Consider the following 19,030-nt stretch of genomic DNA (forward strand, 5'->3'; position numbering starts at 1 on the left):
GGACATCCAGAAGGAGTGAAAATAAGCTACATGGACCACATGAGAGATGAATAGCTGCATCAACCACTTGTTCTTCAATTTTTTAAGTTCAAAGTGACTCTTGGTCCAGGACACTGTGTGAGGAAATGTCTTCAGAAGTTCACTGGGTTTGCATCCTTCTCCTGGGAATTTTACTGTTTGGTCCTTGAAGACAGGCCGAGGGCCAGGGACATGCTCCTGCCATACTGGTGTCCTGCACAGTGACCTGTGTAGGGACTGGGCAAAGCTCCCGTGCCTTGGTCTGCTCCAGAAGCTGCTCCATTACTCAACAGCTCTGTTAGTCCCTCCAGATTCTTATGTCTAAGTATCCACTTACTCAGCCTACAATGAGGATGATTTCTGTTAGACAACAAAAATTTTAGAAGCAAACAGACCAAGCTGACAAATGCACAGAGGATATGCTTCAGTCTCATTAGAGCTCCATGTCTTTGACAGTCTATGTGGTCCATCATCTGCATTAAATAACTTGCACAATACTTACCTGTCCAAGTAGAGACTGTACTTTGTTCGTAGTTGCACATTTTGTAGCCTTTAAGCAAGACCAGAGTGCTCTCTTAAAAAAAAAAAAAAAGATAAATTATTTTTATCATTATCATTATTATTATCATTATCACTGCTATCGCTAACACTACCTTATGCTTAGAAATGGTCCTCTGCTTTCCTTTACTTCAGTAAAGCAAGAGCAATTATGTAGCTTCATCCATTTCTCTAAAGGGCTGTGTGAAAAAAATGTTGCTTTCAAGAAAAAAAAATGATAATTTTTTACAAATACATAAAATAAGGCATTTTTGAGAGGCATTTTCACATATTGCTGAAATTACACGCAATGTGTGAAAATTTGCATAACAAATGTGACAAGATGGTTACTTAAGGGACTGAAACAGAAGGAATAAAATATATATTAGATACCTCATCTCTCATTAATTATTATTCTGAATGAGAAATAATGCCAGGAGCAAGAGGGGTGCCAGAAGAAGCGATGGGGAAATATATTACCATGTATCTAAAAACCTTTAAAAGGTGTAATAATAATTAGGAAATTATTGCACTACTGATCTTTTTTAGTAGCAGAGCAACCACCTGTTCACACTTTTATTAATTGGTTGCTCTCCTCTTCCTTAAAGATGGTCTGTGAAGATTGTTAAAGGAAAAGCAACCTGAGAAAAAAAGAGGAAAAAGAATTCATGTTATGCAAGCAAAAAAAAAGTCCCTATAAAATTACTAACTTTAATTAAGAGTCACAGGTGGAAAGACAGTACTACTTTAAGACTGGTTTATAGCAAAACATAATTTGGCTTCAAACAATAGTGATGGAAGAGAGTGAATGTTATTAATGCTGATTTTGTTAATTTGCTCCAAATGTCCTGCCTCTCCCAGCTTTTCTTCCCAGTGCTCCCTAAGGTGTCAGTGGTGCAGACATGGAGCTAAGGCAGCTCTGTGCCCAGTGCTGGGGCCAGGCGAGGTGGTGGCCACAGGAGCCCTGGGCTTACCCAGTCGTGCCCTGGGGTGACCCACAGTGGCACATGGTCTCAGGCAACACCCCCGGGGTAAAGCTCTTGCTAAGCTGGAAAACTGCAGACTTTCTATTTTGGGGAATAATGCCAGTTAATGTATGTTTGTTGTCAGACATCCATCTCCTGGACCACACTGCCACGTGCTGCTCAGGCCCCCACTGCTCCCCTCATTCCTGCTTGCCCACAGATGGAGATGAAAGCCCGGAGGTGTCCTGTGGCTGCATCGATCCCTTCCCTGCCACTGCTGTGGGAAGAGACACAGCACAGCATAGTCACCATGGGTGTTTGTGCCCACCGTGCTCCATAACTATGGCAGGCAATTTTGCAAGCACTTCTCATTATTCCCTCCTTTAGACTTTGAAACATCTACACTTTATCTCTCCTAAAACACAGAAATCCTTTTTTTCTATCAACCTCTTTCCTTCAAATCTCCTGTGGAAGCAGCACAGAATTTCCTATTTGCTCCTTGCTGCAGCCAAATCTTGTCTTAGGTTTCCCAAAAGCTTTTGTCTTGGCCATCTCCCACAAATAGCAGTTTTGCTTAAAAGCAGAAGTGCATGTCCATTTTCCCTGTTACTCTCCCTTATGTTTCTTGTTTTCTATTCCCTTGCTTGAACCTCTTCTCTCTCAGCTCCAGTGTTTGCAGGCTGTATCCTCACTGTTTGCCCTCATTGGAAGGTGGTCCTCTGCCTGTGTGCTCCATCCAGGAGCTGCTGACCTCAAAACCAAGTCCAGATGGCCACAGTATAGGCACCTCCACCACTGCCATCCCATTCACCCAATCCACCCTCACATGGGAGTGGATAAAGTAAGCTCAGTATGGTCAGAAATAGGTGAGAGCAAAACATCTGCTATGCCATGGGACTCCTAATTCCCAAATACCTTTTACCTCATCATTCTGGAAATAACTCCATTCCCTGACATCCCTTTGGAGCCCAACAGCTGGGGCAGGCAAGCTGGAGGGGGAGGGAGGTGGAGAAGGAGGCAAAACACTTTACCAAGGATCCTCTGCTGGTAAAAGACTGATGGTGCCAGTTCATTGTGCCATTCCCTGCTCCAGCTGTGAGAGGACCCCTGTGTTCTCTGTGGGCTCTGTGTGCCCTCACCTTGGCACCTACACCAGGACGAGCACCAGCAGTGGCTCCTGTGCAGGGCAGGGACCCCACAGCTCTGTCTCAGGGGGCTGGAAATGCAGTTTCACTGCACCCGCCTCCCACTCTGAACATGAGTGCAGCAGATAGCAAAAGCTAAATCCATTTAAAACAATTTTAAGAGGGAAAATAAGGCCCTTTCTGGGGATATTATTTCTAAGTCATGTTTTACTCTGCCATTAATATACTTTTGGAATGCATGAGAGCTCCCTGCACCCAAGGCAGGTAATAAAGGTCTATTAAAAGACACCATCTCTGTTTCCTAATGCTCTATCGAAGGTTCATTGATGAAAATAGCCATCTGGCTGCTCTCATCAGCTTTAAGGAATTCCATAAAAGAATGAAATATGATTTCCTCATAATTGCTTTTCTGTAAGATTTATGAGAATGTGAGTAACGAATAAACTGGGCACTTGCTGAACAAGACTCAGATTTAAGATGTGCTGATGCAAACGAGGAAGTGTCCAACTAGAAGATGCATTTCTTGGGAGAAATTTGAAAGTGTTTGCAAAAGCCACGAGTTACCACAAACACCTGGCTACGTTCACTGCTGGTATAAACACATACAGCTCCAGGGAGGCCAAAGGCACTGCATTGGTGTGCTCCAGCAGTAAATTTAGGTCTTGGACACCAGCTATGTGAAAAGCTCACAGCTGAGAAGAGGACTTTGACAGCATCTGGAAGATGTCCTGGGTATAGCTATGCAGCTGATTAAGCAGCAGCATGTTCTTTTGCCACCTGCATCTGATGATATTGTATGAGCGAAGCACGTCACATGCTTGGGGGATAAAAAGCAGGCCCTTAATGCCTGGCAGCACTGTTCATACTCCTGCCAAAAGTAAAAGTGGGAATGGACTGTGTGATTAGTGCTGTGGGATAATTAAATCCCATTTGCCAGCTATTCATCTGTCAGAGTGCAATGGTCATCACTGTGCCTTTTTACTATTATGTCAATTATATGGTCCTATGACCTTTTGACTTCAGCATCATCTAAAGCATAGGATTGACACTTTATCTATTTCCAACTCTGATATTGGTTTTTGGTGTTGCTTAACTTTTTTGTCATCTTTTCAATCTCCAGGACAGGAATAATCAGAGAGTCATCTAGGTTGGAAAAGACCTTTAATGATTCCTTGCCCAATTTCATTGCCCTTTAGGAGGCAATCACATACTACAGATGTAAGCGCCACTTTAATACTTGTAAACATGCCTGTCTCACTCTGTAGAAAAGGCAGTCATTACACTCTCATTCAATGCAAGCAAACTATTTAGTCCTGTGCAGTGAGGGTCTAAAATTGCTAATGGATGCCCATTTCTGAGGGTGCTCCACCTCTATGAGTGTTTGACATGCCCACCTATGTATCCCCAGCAAGCTCAGGGGTATCCCAGTCCCATACAGAAGTTGAGAGGAGGTAGTGAGCATTAGCTGGTCAGTGCTAGAAGATGTGGATAACGTGAGGGTAGATGCTTTTCTGAGTTTTTAATCTAAAAATTTTGAATCTGACGAAGTTTGAGTCTGTACAAATACACGTCTCTCAAGCACCCTCTCCTAAGCACGTTCTCTCAACACTTTCTCTCTTTACAAACACATGCATTTTAAGACTTGCAGCATGCATATATTTGGGTACTATCTGTACCCAGAAAAGCTAGCAACCAGCATCAAAAATTTTGCTACATTTTTTAACTAAATGTTACTAAATATTTAAAATTCATCACAGCTATAAGTGAGAGCAGAGTATGAAAGGGTAAGAGCCAGCCATTCTGGTAAGTCAGTGTTACAGCCACGCTTTTAACATTCCAGTTATTCATTCTGCTATTTCTTTTTTTATTTTTTTTTTTCAGCTAATTACATCAATAAGACTTTATGAAAACTGTTGCCAAATGTTTAAAATTAGAGCAGTTCAGTTGTTATTTCAGTCCCAGGTTACTGAGGCAAATTGTACATGCTCACCTCGTGCATTCATTTGTGAACATTGGGCATATCAGTGATTAATTAATATTAATGGCAGAAATCACTTCAAACTTGCTTTATGCTAGAAATCACACACAATCTTGACTCTAATCACTCGGCACATAAAGAAACTTTAATTGATAACCCAGGTTTAATATCCATCAGAAATGGATTCTGTAGGAGGAACAGAGCAATGTTCCCTGTAATCATCCTAGAGGAGATAGAAAGCTTGTTCTACCAACATCAAAGAAGATTAGGCAGCAGAAGCCTGATAGTAAAGTAGCAATTATGGAGGGCTTTTTTAATTCTGTGCACCTGCTTCATCAAAATAATAGGCATCTTTTAGCAAAATAACCTGAAACTCAGTTCACTGACTTTCAATTATCTGATGCTGGGAAATGCATCTGGAGAGACATGAAAAAAGGTGATAGACACACAGAGAAATAAAGAGAAGGGGGAAATTAGAATGAGGAAAAATATGAGGGCCTAAGTAAGTGGGTGTTATAAATATCCCGTGCCTTGGGCTGAATATAGAACAGGAATACTTTTGCTGAGTTATGACTGTGGCATCAGGCACATCTGACCAAATCAGTCCCTGCTAGAGCACCTGTGACTACAGCAAACAGCTTACCCTAGGGACAGATTTGGCTGATTGCTTTTAAGGGGAATTTTAGATATCAAAACTTAATGCAAGCTAAGGAAGCGCATGGTAACTTCCCACAAACACTTCAGGCTGTATAACTCAAAGCAAAAATGACTATCCTCAAATTGCCCCTTATCAGGTGGTCTTGCTATGCAAGGAATGACCACATAAGTTTCTTTCAAAAGGTGAATCTAAAGTTCTTCCCTGCAGGTGAGAAGGGGGAGAAAGCCCATACGCAGTCTTGGTTTTCTTAAGGAACTGCATCCCCATTTCTGGAAAAGCAAAAATCAGAACCAGATTTAAGAAGTCTACCTGGGGTTTGGTACCCTTCCTTGTTAAGTTCCAAGGGCACTGCTTGTTTTTCAGTACATCCCAATTTTTCCTGAAAACACTTTTTTGGAGATCAGTGGGTAATTCACTTCAACATCCCATGATCTGCCACCCTGGTGCCTCCAGAGAAAAGCTGCATTACTAGCCCCATTACCAGGAGGAGTCCTTGTCAGGCTTGGGTCAAAAACAAAGACAGCACTTCTCCATCTTTTTTTCCAGCTTTACATCCCTGTTAAATTTACTGTGCTCCCTTACACACATCTCAGTCTCTCCTCCATTACATGCAGTCACCCACACCTCGTTCCGACTCAGAAATGATCCCCACATGGATGCAGGTCAGGAGAGCTGCTCTCCATTTTATCTCCTGAACTCATGTTTCCCTGCACACATCCAGCAGATGCTGCTCCATATGCTGGAGGCTGAAGCACAGGGGATCATGATGCAACAACCATGACTGGCAGAGGCTGATCCTTCAGCAAGAATCACAGCCACATCCCACTTCATGTGAATGAAATACAAGTAATTCCATTGTAATTAAATAGGAATTTTTGTGTGAATTCCAAATGAACCTTTGTAACATTTTCATTAGTCCTCAATACACCTCTTATTTTACCTCATTAGAATTACTGGTAATAAATGGTAGTAACTGAATTGTAATTAAATAGGAATTAAAATTTGACTTCCTAATGAACTACAGCAAAGCAATCACTATTTCAATATACATTAATTGCTGTTCTGTTAGGAATACAGGCAACTTATTTTTATTGAATTGCTACAAATTATAATGAATATATGGCCTGAGCCTACAAAATGGTCTCACATCAGTACGTGTGCCTGGTAGATGTCAGACAGCTGTGCAGGAAGCAGATCTACCCAAGGAACTTGGGACTTGCAGCATGCTAATGCCAGTAGAGAATACACTGGATTATGACATTCCCAGAATAAACTTTCATTTCAGAACCTCGCTATTAATTTACAAACAGAACAGACAAGATGCCATTGGGGCTGCCATTGGGGAAGTGGACTAAAAGGTGTGAGAAACCAATAGCAATAATACCGGACTAGTGCATTTTTATGTTATTGGCCGCTGTTTGATTATAATAAAAGTGCTTTGTAATATATCCTGGGGTGGTAAACTGCATATAGAAAACCCCATTTTATTATTTATACATTCTGTCTCTGCATGTAGAAATATATATAATATATGAATGAATAAAATTTCACTTCTATGACTGTTCTAGATTTAAAAGCCACAGATTGCTGTTTCCTTGTATTACTGTTGTGGATGTAGCAGGTGTTTGGTGTAGGAAGTGGAAGCTACGAGAGGCATGTCTGTAAAAGGGAGTGCTGACTATTTAACAGGGGCTGGTATCCATACTCAGGGCAGACTTTCTGGTTTAGCAGGATGGGTGGGGGAGAGAACCCAAAGCTTTCTGTTGTCACTTTGAAAGCTGGCAGCAGCCTTCCATCTCCAAAGTGATGGACTCTGGACTGAATTCTCCAGGCTTTAACAGAGTGTGAATTCCCCCATTAACTACCGAGGAGTTTTTTCCATCCAATTTCTGGCCCATCATGTCATCTCATGCTGTTGATTTTTAGGGGACAGCAGCAGCTGGTCATCACAGACATGGGACAGCCAGTTTGTTTGGCACAGCATGAGCCAAACACACTGATGTGATCACAGGGTCTGTCTCTACGTGGTTTTACATGCCCTGAAACATCCTCATGACTCCATTTTTCCTCCATTGCTATCATTTTCGCTCTCCTCATCCTGCAAAGTGAGTATCTGACTGACATTTACAATCCCTCTGGATTTCCAGACCCAGCAGGTGAAATTCAGAATCAGGCTCTGGGATGGGAACTGCGAGAGCCAGTCATGTGTGGGCTTGGGAGAGGGCAGCTCACTGCTTAGGCATCCTTGTTATACTGAAATTTAAATCACAGAGATTGAACAGGGAAAGCAAACTCACTTTTTCAATTTTGTTACCTAATCAAAACTCTGAAGCTTTCTAGTGCTGGAGAGTGTTCACATATCATCCACTTTCCATATCCAATGCTGACAAAACAATAAGGTAGGAATAACATAAGTCGTGAGAAAACTAGTCTGTCTCATAAATCTTCACAGGAAAGTGGCCGCTGTTTTATGTTATTGCAGTGTGTTGTTTCCAATGAAGTGATTACTGTTAGATGTATTTTTAAATTGCTTTTGGTATTTTTAAAAATACATGACTTGGAGAGTGATAGAAATGAGATTGAGTGGCGGTAGGCAGTGCCTACAATATGATTAACTTTTTCCCAGACCAGCTACTTTGGAAATTAAGGTTACCAACACAGCTGTTGTCAACTTTCCCCTGGCTGAAAAGGACTCATTGGAGTCTGTTTGATGTATGCAATTATCCTACAGCCCACTTAAATCCTCCTCCTGCTTCAGACACTACGCGGGCTTGCGTTCTGCTTCGAGTTGTTTGATTAATATTTGCTAGTGTTATTTTAAAGTGTGAATGTGCATGTTTATGCACCAAATCCCTGTAGCACAGAGTCTGAAGTTACATCCTGTTGTGACTGACAAGTTGTGGTTTCTGTCCACTGAGGGGAGGAACCACTTTGTGTGTTAACAGCTTCAACCAAGGCACACACGCTTCCAAAAAGGCTGAGCTACGTTTTAGATAAAGTTCATTTGGAAGACATTCAAGGCAATAAATATCAAGTGAGAGGCTTTCTCAGGGCTTTACAAGTCATTAAAACTCCAGGTAGATTTTACCTACCAGAGGCTTCACTTGTGGCTTGCTGAGTTCACACGGTCCTTTTCCTGCATAGCATCATATTCCTTCCAGTGGCTAATGAAGCCTGTAACCATCCCAGGGCCCACCTACAGGGTCCCTGCGTGCTCCACAGACCAGGCACTACAGGGTTAAGCTTGCTCAGACAAGAGGAGACTCAATAAGAGGCAAAAGGAAAATGAATTAGAGGAAAATCAACAGGCAGCAAAGGAAAAACTAAATTACATTTCATGTACACACATGCACTCTTTTGGCTGGAGGGGCAGAAAACATAGCCAAAACCTGGCTGTTTTTATTCTAAACAGTGCATCAATCCATTGATTAATTTTACACTTTGTTCCTTATGAACCTGGGCTGGGGCCATGAATGCTGCTATGAAAAGAAGAATATAGCCAAAAAGGAACTCTTAAAAAGTTGGCAGCTGTTTCAAGGCAATGTGTCTGGCCAGCAGGAAGGAGATGGCTCCTCCAGGGAAGTGTATAGAGCTGTAAAACCATTTGTGAACTGGCCCAGTTCAGTTTATAAGGTGTGTGACTGACTTAAAGTCAAGTTTCTTGCACAAATTTGTGACTTGTAAATCGAATTATAAAAGCAGTCTTAAGTATCATTTTTCCAAAAGGGCATTACAAGATTGGTTAAGAATGACTGTATTTCCTCACTAATACCATTAACTTCAGAATTGTTTCCATCCATTACTGAGTAGAACAAGGACAGTTTACTGTAAATTGCTCCATGCTGTGTGGTTCAACTGGTCAGCTTCATGGTATAAGAAGCATAAATAAAGCAAAACCAAATCAAGGAATACAATAAAACACCATGGACCAACTTCAGTCTTGGTATAATCAAATTCAAATGGAAATTAATGGAGTTGCACTCACTCACACCAAGGCTGACACATCCCTTGGCCACAGAGCAGGGGGAGGCAAATGTCACCTCTCTGTGTTGCTTCCCAGGAACAGCCACGGTGAGCAGGTGAAGGCTATGAGCTCATTCCAGTTACCTGCTATCTGCTGCCTAGGTGTTCTCTGGAAAGCTTAATTTAGCCAGCATCCCTCTTTTGTAAGTGTGTATTCCTTTCAGCAAGTTAGGAGGTTAAGGAATGATTTGGGAAATACCCTTAAAATCTCTCCAGGGTAAGCCAAGAGTGACTTTAAGTGGGTGGAGATCTGTGTAAGATCTCAAGAAAATCAGATAGAAGGAGGGGGGAATTCTGTCCGTGATATATCTTACTTGTCATCCAGACCACGTTGCTTAGTGCAGGAGAGGGACGTGAGTTTCCATTTACAGGAGGTTCAGAAATCCCAGGCCACTGCTTGTATGAAGCAAGGGATAGCACGAATCCCACTTACTGACAGAGAAACTCACCTTCTGTAGAAAACTTACACAAAACCAGGGCACCACTGCCTTAAAACAGTGGATCAGCAGAGGCCCAGGACACAGGGGTTTCACACAGGCAATCTGACCATTCCCTGGATGAACACACAGCACTCCATGGCCACATACCTTCTGGCATCTGCCTGGGAGTTTGGCTCAATGGTGAATGTGACTTGTGATCAAATTTGGCAACTGCAATGAGAAAACATGGTATTTAGGTGACTTTCTAAACCATTGCTCATCTAAGCCACAAAGCTGCTGCTGCTTTGGTTGTTCAACTATTCAATTTTCACACCTTCTTAGTGCCTACAACCTCAACATAAACACTTCTGAGCAAACAGGAGATCCAAAATCTCTGCACAGAACCAATTCTTTCCCTTCTCACTGTATTTCAGTGTTGCTAATTGCTAATTAATCACAGACTTTACCCATCCCCCCTCTTGCCCAAGTTTTATGGTTGAAGTTTTGTTTGAACTGTGCTTCTCCCAGCTGAGCAGTGCTTGAGGGTCAACAGAGCTGTGCCATGTACTGTGAAAAGTGATGCTTCTTTTAAGGGGCCTCGTTATTGAAATAACTTTTGAGTTAATGTTTGGAAATAACTTTGAAATGAGGACTTGCACAGATTTGTTTTCTTAGTGCAGCAATTAGCTCCTTGAGCAGTGACTGGCTGCAGTACCTTCTGCCATGTCTGACACATTAAATAAATTTTGCACTCAGTTCATTAGTTGGAAATACACTTTGTAATACCTGCCGAGTTACAGGACACGCAGCAAAGCCACAGTTCACTTCAACTAGAAAAATGAAGTCAGGTTTTGCTGCTCCTGCATAAACAAAAAAAGGATGGGGGAAAAAAAAGGTAAATAAGATACTGTTTTTCCTACCAGTTGGCTCAGTCCATTTGCTTCAGAACACTGCCCCTCTGCCTTGCTCCCTTTTTAATTATCAGGTTGTGATTCTCTCTTTCCCACCAAGTTGGACAACCTCAGCAAAATCTCCCATTGCTTCTGGTGGAAAAACACAGCATTGGTTATTTTTAATGAAAGTACAATGTCACAGCCTCAAAAAACAATTTTAGTATTTTTCCTGCCAGTCCAGCTCACTGAGGAAAGCTGTTGCAAGTGGTCTGTTTGTCAGGCTTTCCCTGGGCAGGCAGCAGCCACCAGACACCTTTGTGGAAAGGTGGAAGCTGGGGCAAGGAAAAATGTGGGTTGTCTTTCATGCTTGCTGGATTCCAGTCAGTGCATGGGGACAGACTGACAGCACTGACTGTGCCCATGGGAGATGGGATGAGCTGTGGAGGCAGCATCTGTTGATCCAACAGCATTCCACCCACCCACCTGTATGGAAACAGGACCATGGCTGGGTCTGCAGTTGTGCAGTGTGGATGGAGGGAGGCACAGCTACTGCTGCTCTGGATGCAGAAGGTGGAGCTGTTACTGTCCAGCAGTTGGTGCAGTCAGGGCCCTGGCCTGGGGCAGTACAACATCCAGGATCTTACCATGCAGGGCATGACATTTAAAGAGAGAAGGGGACTTTTAAATACCAGTTAGCAGTTGAACTTAACTAGAGATGGCAGGGCAGGAGGATGAGGAGACCTTTGGAGCCTTATCCTTCTCTTCCAGCCTCATCATTCAAAGCAGCCCTAAAAACAAAGCCCAGATCCAGCCACCTTCAAGTACATCCTTGAGCTCAAGATTTCTTTATCCAAAGGATAGTCCTCCTTTCTTCAAAGATGCTGGAGCCAGTCACTAATGGTAACTAGTCAGGAAGCACTGTGGGGTTCAGCCCAGAACGACAGGATGCATTTTGCAGAGGAAAACACCTGTAATTAAAATCCTAAATACATATTCAAGCATCAAAATTGGTGACATGATTTTGCAGAAGTGAGAAGCAGCGATGTCAGCAGAGGCACCAAGGTGAACCCTGTTACAGAGCTGCCACCCTGAAACAGGCCTTGGGTGGCTTACTCCCTTTTTTTTGTTCAATCAGATTCCCCCAAGTAGAATTAAAAGGTTTAGCCACTGCATGCCAGCTGCACTCTTCCCAGTCAACATACCATGGATGACACAGGTCTGCTATGCAAAAAATGTAGTGTGTAAAGAAGAGGATAAAGGACAGAAGAAATCTAATAAATACTCCATTATCTCCAGTGTATATTATGCAAAATTTGGCATGAAATCTTTATCTCACATAAACATGAAGGTCACTTATTTGTTCATTAAATTCTCCTTAGTCTACATCATTATGCTCATAGTTTTTCTTATACTTAATATAGTAGGGGCCTGCCAAACTCATTAGACATCAGCTGATAAATGGATTTGAACTCACAATCTGTTAAAAATCACATAGGCACATTAGAGCAATATTTTCATGGCTTAGAGAGTGTATACATTTAAATCTTCCCAGAGAGGATTTTGAGCATTTTTGATCCAGTGCAGCAGACTCAACACATAATTCAAGTCTGCTTGCTGTAAAAATTTACAGGCTGGGATCTTAGCATCACTAGTCATAAATCAAAGCTGTGCACTTAAAAATGTGATAGTGGCAAAACTGTTGGATAGGGTGTAAACATCATCAAGCTCATTGCCATGCAGAACTTGCATTGAAATAATGGGAGAGATATTGTTAAATGTTGCATGTATTTTCACTCTTCTGGCAGAATTTGTACACATAATATATAACCCACTGTAATTTCCAGCCTGGGCAAATCTCTGGATGAGGAAGAGCTTTCTAAAGCTGTCCTGGATTCTCACCCTGGTGTCATGACTTCAAATAAGCTTTTACATGAAACGTGGACAGAAGGAAACATGGGGCATATTTATACCATAGTTTATGTTTCACTTACTCATTGCTCTTTATTGTAATTTCCCCCAACTGATGATAAAATGCTTATAAAGCATTGGGCTGATAATTTGCAGGCTCTCCCGCTGCTCTGTTTGTTATAAAGCTACTCATGTCTCCAGGAGAGTCTTTCTTCCTTTTGGATTTATGAGCCTAATGAACCACTGTTATTCTCCATCACAGGAGCCAGTGATGCTGTGACATTATAGCAGGAAGATTTGAAAACTTACGAGAAAGCACTTGAAACAAACTGCTGCTCTTAATAAGTGCCTCTTGTCTTCAGTGTGGTCTGAGGAAGATCTAAGTGAGCTAATGAATGATAAGAACAAACCAAGTCCTGCAATAACCCTGCAAGCTCTGCTGCAGGGTAAGCAGTGCTAGTGAGACAAATCTGCTGGGATGAACACTATTTATCAGTGGCAGGATGCTGATACACAGCTTCACTGACAGGCCCACTCTGCATACAAGAGCCTGAGTCCTCAGGTCTGCTTAGATTCTCCAGATGAGGGTTGTTGGATGTATAAGAGTAAATACGATTAAATGTAGCTGCAATTAATTTAACTTTCACCTTACTGAAAGGCCTTTCACTGGAGCTCACCTGGTTGACTAGGCAACCTTTTTCCCCCCTAGGTGCTCTAGATTCACTTAACATATCTTTTTCCAGGGTTGTTCTTGACAGTCACCAAATTCATACAATTTCAAACCAAAGAAGTGGAAGGGGGGGAAAAGGGATCACTTTCTGAAGACCAGCTGCAGACTGCTGGTCACCTTGTTATTTCCATAAAGGAGCCCATTTCTGCCTACCACAGCAGGACACAATGCAGAGAAAGGCAGTACCATGGCTAGGCCAGCCCCACGCTATTTAGGAAGTTATAGGTCATAACCCACACCTCCTTCTCCACTCGGAGACCATTAAGAAGCCCATGTAAAACCTGGAGCACGTGATTCATTGGCTCCCAGTGAGAAGCCCACAGTTAAAAGCATGTACTGTTCAGAGCCCCATTGTATAACCTGCTGGTATCAAAGAGACACTTCTTGGACCCAAAAATTTACTTCAGCCAAAAAAGCATGGAGAGCAGAACAGAAGCGAGTTGCCCAGTGCTCAGCAACAAGTCAAGAGCAGCACTAGACATGGAACCCAGGAGTCTTGGCTGGGAGTGCAAGTGAGACACCAGAATGCTCTGGCAAGGCTTCTGCTGTCCTTGGCTGTTCTGCTGGATTCCCAGAGACAAGTGGGTTGAGCCAGTTAAGCCATGCTGCATGTTGGGGCAGAACTTGAGAGGATGCCAGTCCCTCCCCACCCTCAATGTCCCTGCCTGCAGAGCCAGCTGGCTCCCACAAGGCTCCAAGCAGTGTCAGACAGCTCCTCCACAGCATGGCTGGTCAGGGCTCACCTGTAGGGCCACCCTGCACCATGGGCTTCTCTGACAGTCTTGACATACCCATTGTTGTCCAGGGTGGATGTTAGAGGTGGCTGGAACTTTTGTCTGCAGGTGAGCAATCTTGCCAAAACAAAGAGACCTTCCACCACACACAATGCTTGAGCATGCTGTCAACTCTCTGTATAATTCATAAAAGCTCTGCTGTCTCCAGTTACTCTATAATCATCACATCTTCCATCATGGCACACATATCTCAGCAACTGTACCCATTACAAAACCACCAAAACATAATGGGGAACAATGACATGCTCCTTCTTTTTTTTTTCTGTGATTCAGTGGGATTGGGAACTCAGTGCAATACAGATCATTTAGCCAGCAAAACACTAGTGGAAGATGTATGGTGACATGCCAATCAGTGCTTTGAAAAGCTCAACCTAGGTGACTCTGTCTGTTAAAAAGTATTCAAAAGCCCCAATTACAATCAGTTAAAAGCAATAAGCATGCAAATTATTTTAAAACAAACTTTAATTAATTTCAGCATATGTTTCACTTAGGCTGATTAGTCAAATCTGATTTTCTGAAAAGAAAAAATAAACATCTGCTAATGATGATTTACATATTACCACTCACATGGCCTGCAGTGTGTTCTGAGGTTCTGCACAGCACAGGGAAGCGACGTCGTGCTGTGCCCGAGACCCCCAGGCTGCAGCCACCAGGTACAGAGAGCAACAGAAATAATTCTTTGATGAGATGCCTAGACATGCCCTAAAAGAACATGATGGTGTTGATATGAACAACCATCCCAGTAAGGACTTTCCTTTTTGTTAAGGGCTCTTTGGGTGAAAAACAGGTAAAGCAGCTTGAAGTCTGGGCTCGGGAGACCCCAAACTGAAGCTCTGCACAGCCTGACCTTGGTACAGGCCAGAACTTCGAGATGCCAAGAGAGAAGCTTTTCAGGCAGCTGCATTCAGAATAACAAGGGCTTAACCTATTGTTCAGACCCCATTTCCCTCTAAAACCAGTGGAAAAAAATTATCATTTGCAATAAACACAATCACTTATTCTCTGTTCATTATATAGGGAGACAGGATGTGATAATCCTGCATAGGCTAAACCCTCTTTATGCCCAAGAGTCCATTGTGGGAGGCCTGAATACAGCCCCCTCATACCTTTGGGTCTGAACCTCACGGTAATGTAAATATTTAAAAGTCCATGGCATTTTATATTCACAAGGCTGATAATGGAATAGCTTTAATATCCTTACAATGCCAAATCCAGATTAACGCAATAACAGTGGCTCCCAAGCAGTTTATTAGCACTCATACCTGATATGTAGAAATCCTGGAGGGGAAAAAAAGGGAAAAAAAAAGTCCTGCCAACATATAATGCACACAGAGCTCCAAGATGTTGTATTCCGAGAGTTATTTCAGTTGTAGAAGCCACGTGGCACCATTACTTGGCACCAAGAGAGGATAAAGAGAGAATGGTCTATGACAGGTGTTGCTTTAAATATTTTGAAGATATGCATCAGGAATAGTTCATAAAAGTGCTTCCAAAGTAGCTCTTACACCCACTGGGCTTGGCAGTCCTCACTCTTGAAAAACATGAACTTGGCGCAGTAGTCCCCTAAATCTTTTAAACTAGCTTAATCCTCCCAGTAATGAAACGTGCAGTCAGCTAGATGGGTGCATTTATCTGAAACTCACTTATTTACAAGCAACTAAAACATGAAATTAGCTGGTCCCGGAAGGCAGCTTTGTGCTTCCCAACTCCTCTGCTATCATAAATCAACCCGTTCAAGAGGGTGCCACATTTGTTTTTCCCATTCTCACATTCTGTATGAACAATCATTCCCCATTTAATGCCAAAGACGATCCTCTAGAGATGTCTCTGCACGATTCATTGATTTCTGGCTTCTGTGGGACTAAAAGTGCATGTGTGTTGGCAGACATCAGGAGGTTTGCAAAATCTGGGAATGTTTCAAAGGAGGTTCCTGCACCAGTGCTACTGTGGTGCAGGCATCCAATGTGAGTGGTAGGATCACCACTTCCACCATTCCCTCTCTGCAGAGAGCAATCCAGTAAGCAGGAGATTGAGCTGTACTCCACGTTTGCTCCCCTTGTACCCACAGCCCTGTGGAGGCTCCAGTGCCCACAGTGGCAGCTAGATGCACTCATCACAACCACTTCATATTTTCTGGGAAGACTAATCCCACAGAAGATTCTGGTATCTCCTCCACGGGGAGGGAGAGCAGCCTTAACCTATTAGATGTAAAAAATTCACCCCCCAGCCTTCTGCCCAGCTTGGTGAAATAAAGGATTTTCCAGTATTCCTCACTAGAATATTCCCTGGTGGATTCTGGTCCCATTCTGCTATTTCTGCACAACAAAGTGCTCAGTGGTCAAGTAGCACCAATATATAAGAGATTTTCAGTTTAAGGATTCAAAATTAGGACTGAATATTCCCTTTAGGGAATTCCTTCCAGAAATTACACTGCCACAGAAGGGATCACTAGTTCATGACTGCAGACAATAACATACCTTGGAAGGAGGGAACACCAGAGCAACAGGAGATCAAGGCTCACAACTGGTAGCTGAAAACTCCATCACTAAGCCAGCCAGGCCCTGGGCCATCACAGAGCTGCTCCATGCTTCATTTCCAACTGGAAGATTATGTTGGTTGGCTTCTATCAGAAAAAGTAAGCAGCTCTTGCAAGGTTAAAACCTGGAGATCAGAATTTGCCTTTTATTGTTCTTTTATAATGTGGCACATAAGACAGTTTAAAATAAAAAAATTAAAAAAGGGTTGCTTTTCTCATTGCCTGAGAGAATGGTATATTCATAAATACACTTTCATTTGCCTTTTTACACCAAATTATCACCTGTCACCTGATCATTTCATCTGCACAACTACTACAAGTATCTCCCTTTATTCTGGAACATTTTCAAGTACTGGATTTAAAACAGCACCAAGAGCAGCATCAGGCTTGAAAATGCAATCAGGACCACAGAAATAGGAAGGAATCTGTTTCCATATAAACTTTTAGAAAAGAAACAGCAACTCTTCATTCATTCCTGTATCGTCTTTGAGGTCTGGAGTAAAGATTTGCTGGAAAAATGAGTTACATGTGAATATACCATATGATGAGTCAGAAAAGCTCTGGGCAAGAATTCAGCAAACCTCAGTTTTACCACTGTTCATATGCTTCTAAAACAAGATCCCGGGGAGCTTGTTGTCAGGCATGGGAGAAACTGGGCACGCTGGATATGCGGCTTCTGTCAGCCAGCAAACTGGATGCATGTGTGAGATGGAGGTGGCTTCTCACAAATTTTACTCTCCCCTAAATACAGAGGTCCTCAAATTTGTTTTTGGCCTGGGAACAACTGTTAACAAAAAACACTCTTCCAGAATCTCAGACTGTTCTCATCTTGCTTGCATCAATTTGAATGTTTTAACTCCCTGATGGAACAAGCAATGCTGGAGGGTCTCAGAGGCAACACAAGAAGCCTACGCTGTAAGAGATGGGCTCTTTTCTGACAGGTATCAAATAACACCTCCAATCTCCTCTGGAAAAAGTGAAAGGGTGGAACAGAATAAAATATACAATGTGATAGCAAAAGCTCCTTGTCTTTGAGAGTGAAACCCCCATCCTGTGTGAAGAATGTGATGGAAACAGATGTTCCTGTGTGGAGCTTAATGGCTGGATTGTAAAGGGATAACAATTTCTCCTATCTGCATGTCCCTTGCTCAGACTAGAAGAGCAAAACTTTTTCCTCCTGACAAAATGATTCTTTATTAAGGACCAGATTCTGACCAGTTTGAAGGTAAGTGAGCAGAAATACTCTGATGGCACTTTGTCCATAAGTGCCCTGCATTAGCAGCTGCAAAATTAGCCCACGTGACCAAGAGAGCACAGACACCTTCCTCTGTGAATTTTTGGAAGTAGGCATTTCTTGGTAGGAATAATCCTACCAAGGGGAGGACAGAGGTGAAGGAGTTTCTGGGCAGCTTCACTTCCCAGCTAGTGACTATAAGTATTTGTGATTTTGGGTCTATATCAGTTGCAAACCCCAGTTATGCAATTGAGTTTCCACCAAACGAAGTCCTGACCACAGATAGGGTTCCAGCCCTCAGTTACAAGAGCCAACCAAGGCTGCAAGTCTCTCAAATCCCCTAAAAGGTTGCACAGCACTAAACCCTCTGTGCTGTTCCATGCTTCCTTGGTATCTTGAGGCATTGATGGACAGAAGAAGGTAACAAATCAAATTTTACTGCCAGCCCATACACACACACACTCAGTTTTCCACGTTAGCTTTTGAGCAATCATATCTGTAACTTTTCGGGTCAGCTCCTTTATTCTTAAGTGAACCCTGATTTGTTTACAAACAAAAGCAGAGAACACCAAGTACATTGCTGGGAAATCAGTAGTTAAGAATCATCTGCATGACCATGCTATGACCACGAGAGCTCCTAGAAAGAAGGTCACCACATATTTATCCAGCTGCACACTCGGTAGGAGTGTGCTCTATGAGAAGTGCTTTTAGCAACAGTTAACATTTTCAAGACAATATGTCAGCTAACGTAACCTTTGAGAGGAGGGTTCGAAGAAAGGTTAAGGGAAGTTAACCTAAATAGCTTAGAGAAATAAAGAGAAGTGTTGGAGGTAATTAATACTTGAGAGGAAATAATGTAAAGGAGAAGAAAGACTTATTTAAGGTTGGCCAAGTACAATGTACTACAAGAGGTAATGGCTTTAAATTAAAGAAGGGCAAGTTTAGATTAGATAACAAGAAAAAACTTTCCAACAGGAACAGTAATTCAACAGCATAGCCCTCTGAAGAGAGAAGCAGCACGAGCATTATCAACAGACACATTCCAGCCGACGCCAGTGAACTCTCTCAGAGGGGAAATACCTGGGGTAAACTGCAAGAGATCCCAGTGACTTGACTCAACAGTCTATAAAGACCACTCCAAACCCAACATCTATGATCCTGTAATTAACACACACATCACCTATTAATCTTA

General features: G+C 42.5%; 1 long non-coding RNA gene across 1 annotated transcript; it reads right to left on the reverse strand.

Moving 5' to 3' along the window:
* Nucleotides 1-10,867, reverse strand: LOC127470058 (uncharacterized). The gene is made up of 5 exons (XR_007904155.1): nucleotides 10,664-10,867; nucleotides 9,639-9,974; nucleotides 8,394-8,564; nucleotides 521-592; nucleotides 1-360 (listed from the first exon to the last, which is right to left on the reverse strand). It is a non-coding gene; the product is annotated as an uncharacterized LOC127470058 (long non-coding RNA).
* Between the last annotated feature and the right edge of the window lie 8,163 nt (nucleotides 10,868-19,030).

This window comes from Manacus candei, unplaced genomic scaffold (genome assembly GCF_025592945.1).
Source record: "Manacus candei isolate 608988 ecotype Guabito, Panama unplaced genomic scaffold, ASM2559294v1 h1tg000003l, whole genome shotgun sequence".
In the NCBI taxonomy this organism is placed as follows: domain Eukaryota; kingdom Metazoa; phylum Chordata; class Aves; order Passeriformes; family Pipridae; genus Manacus; species Manacus candei.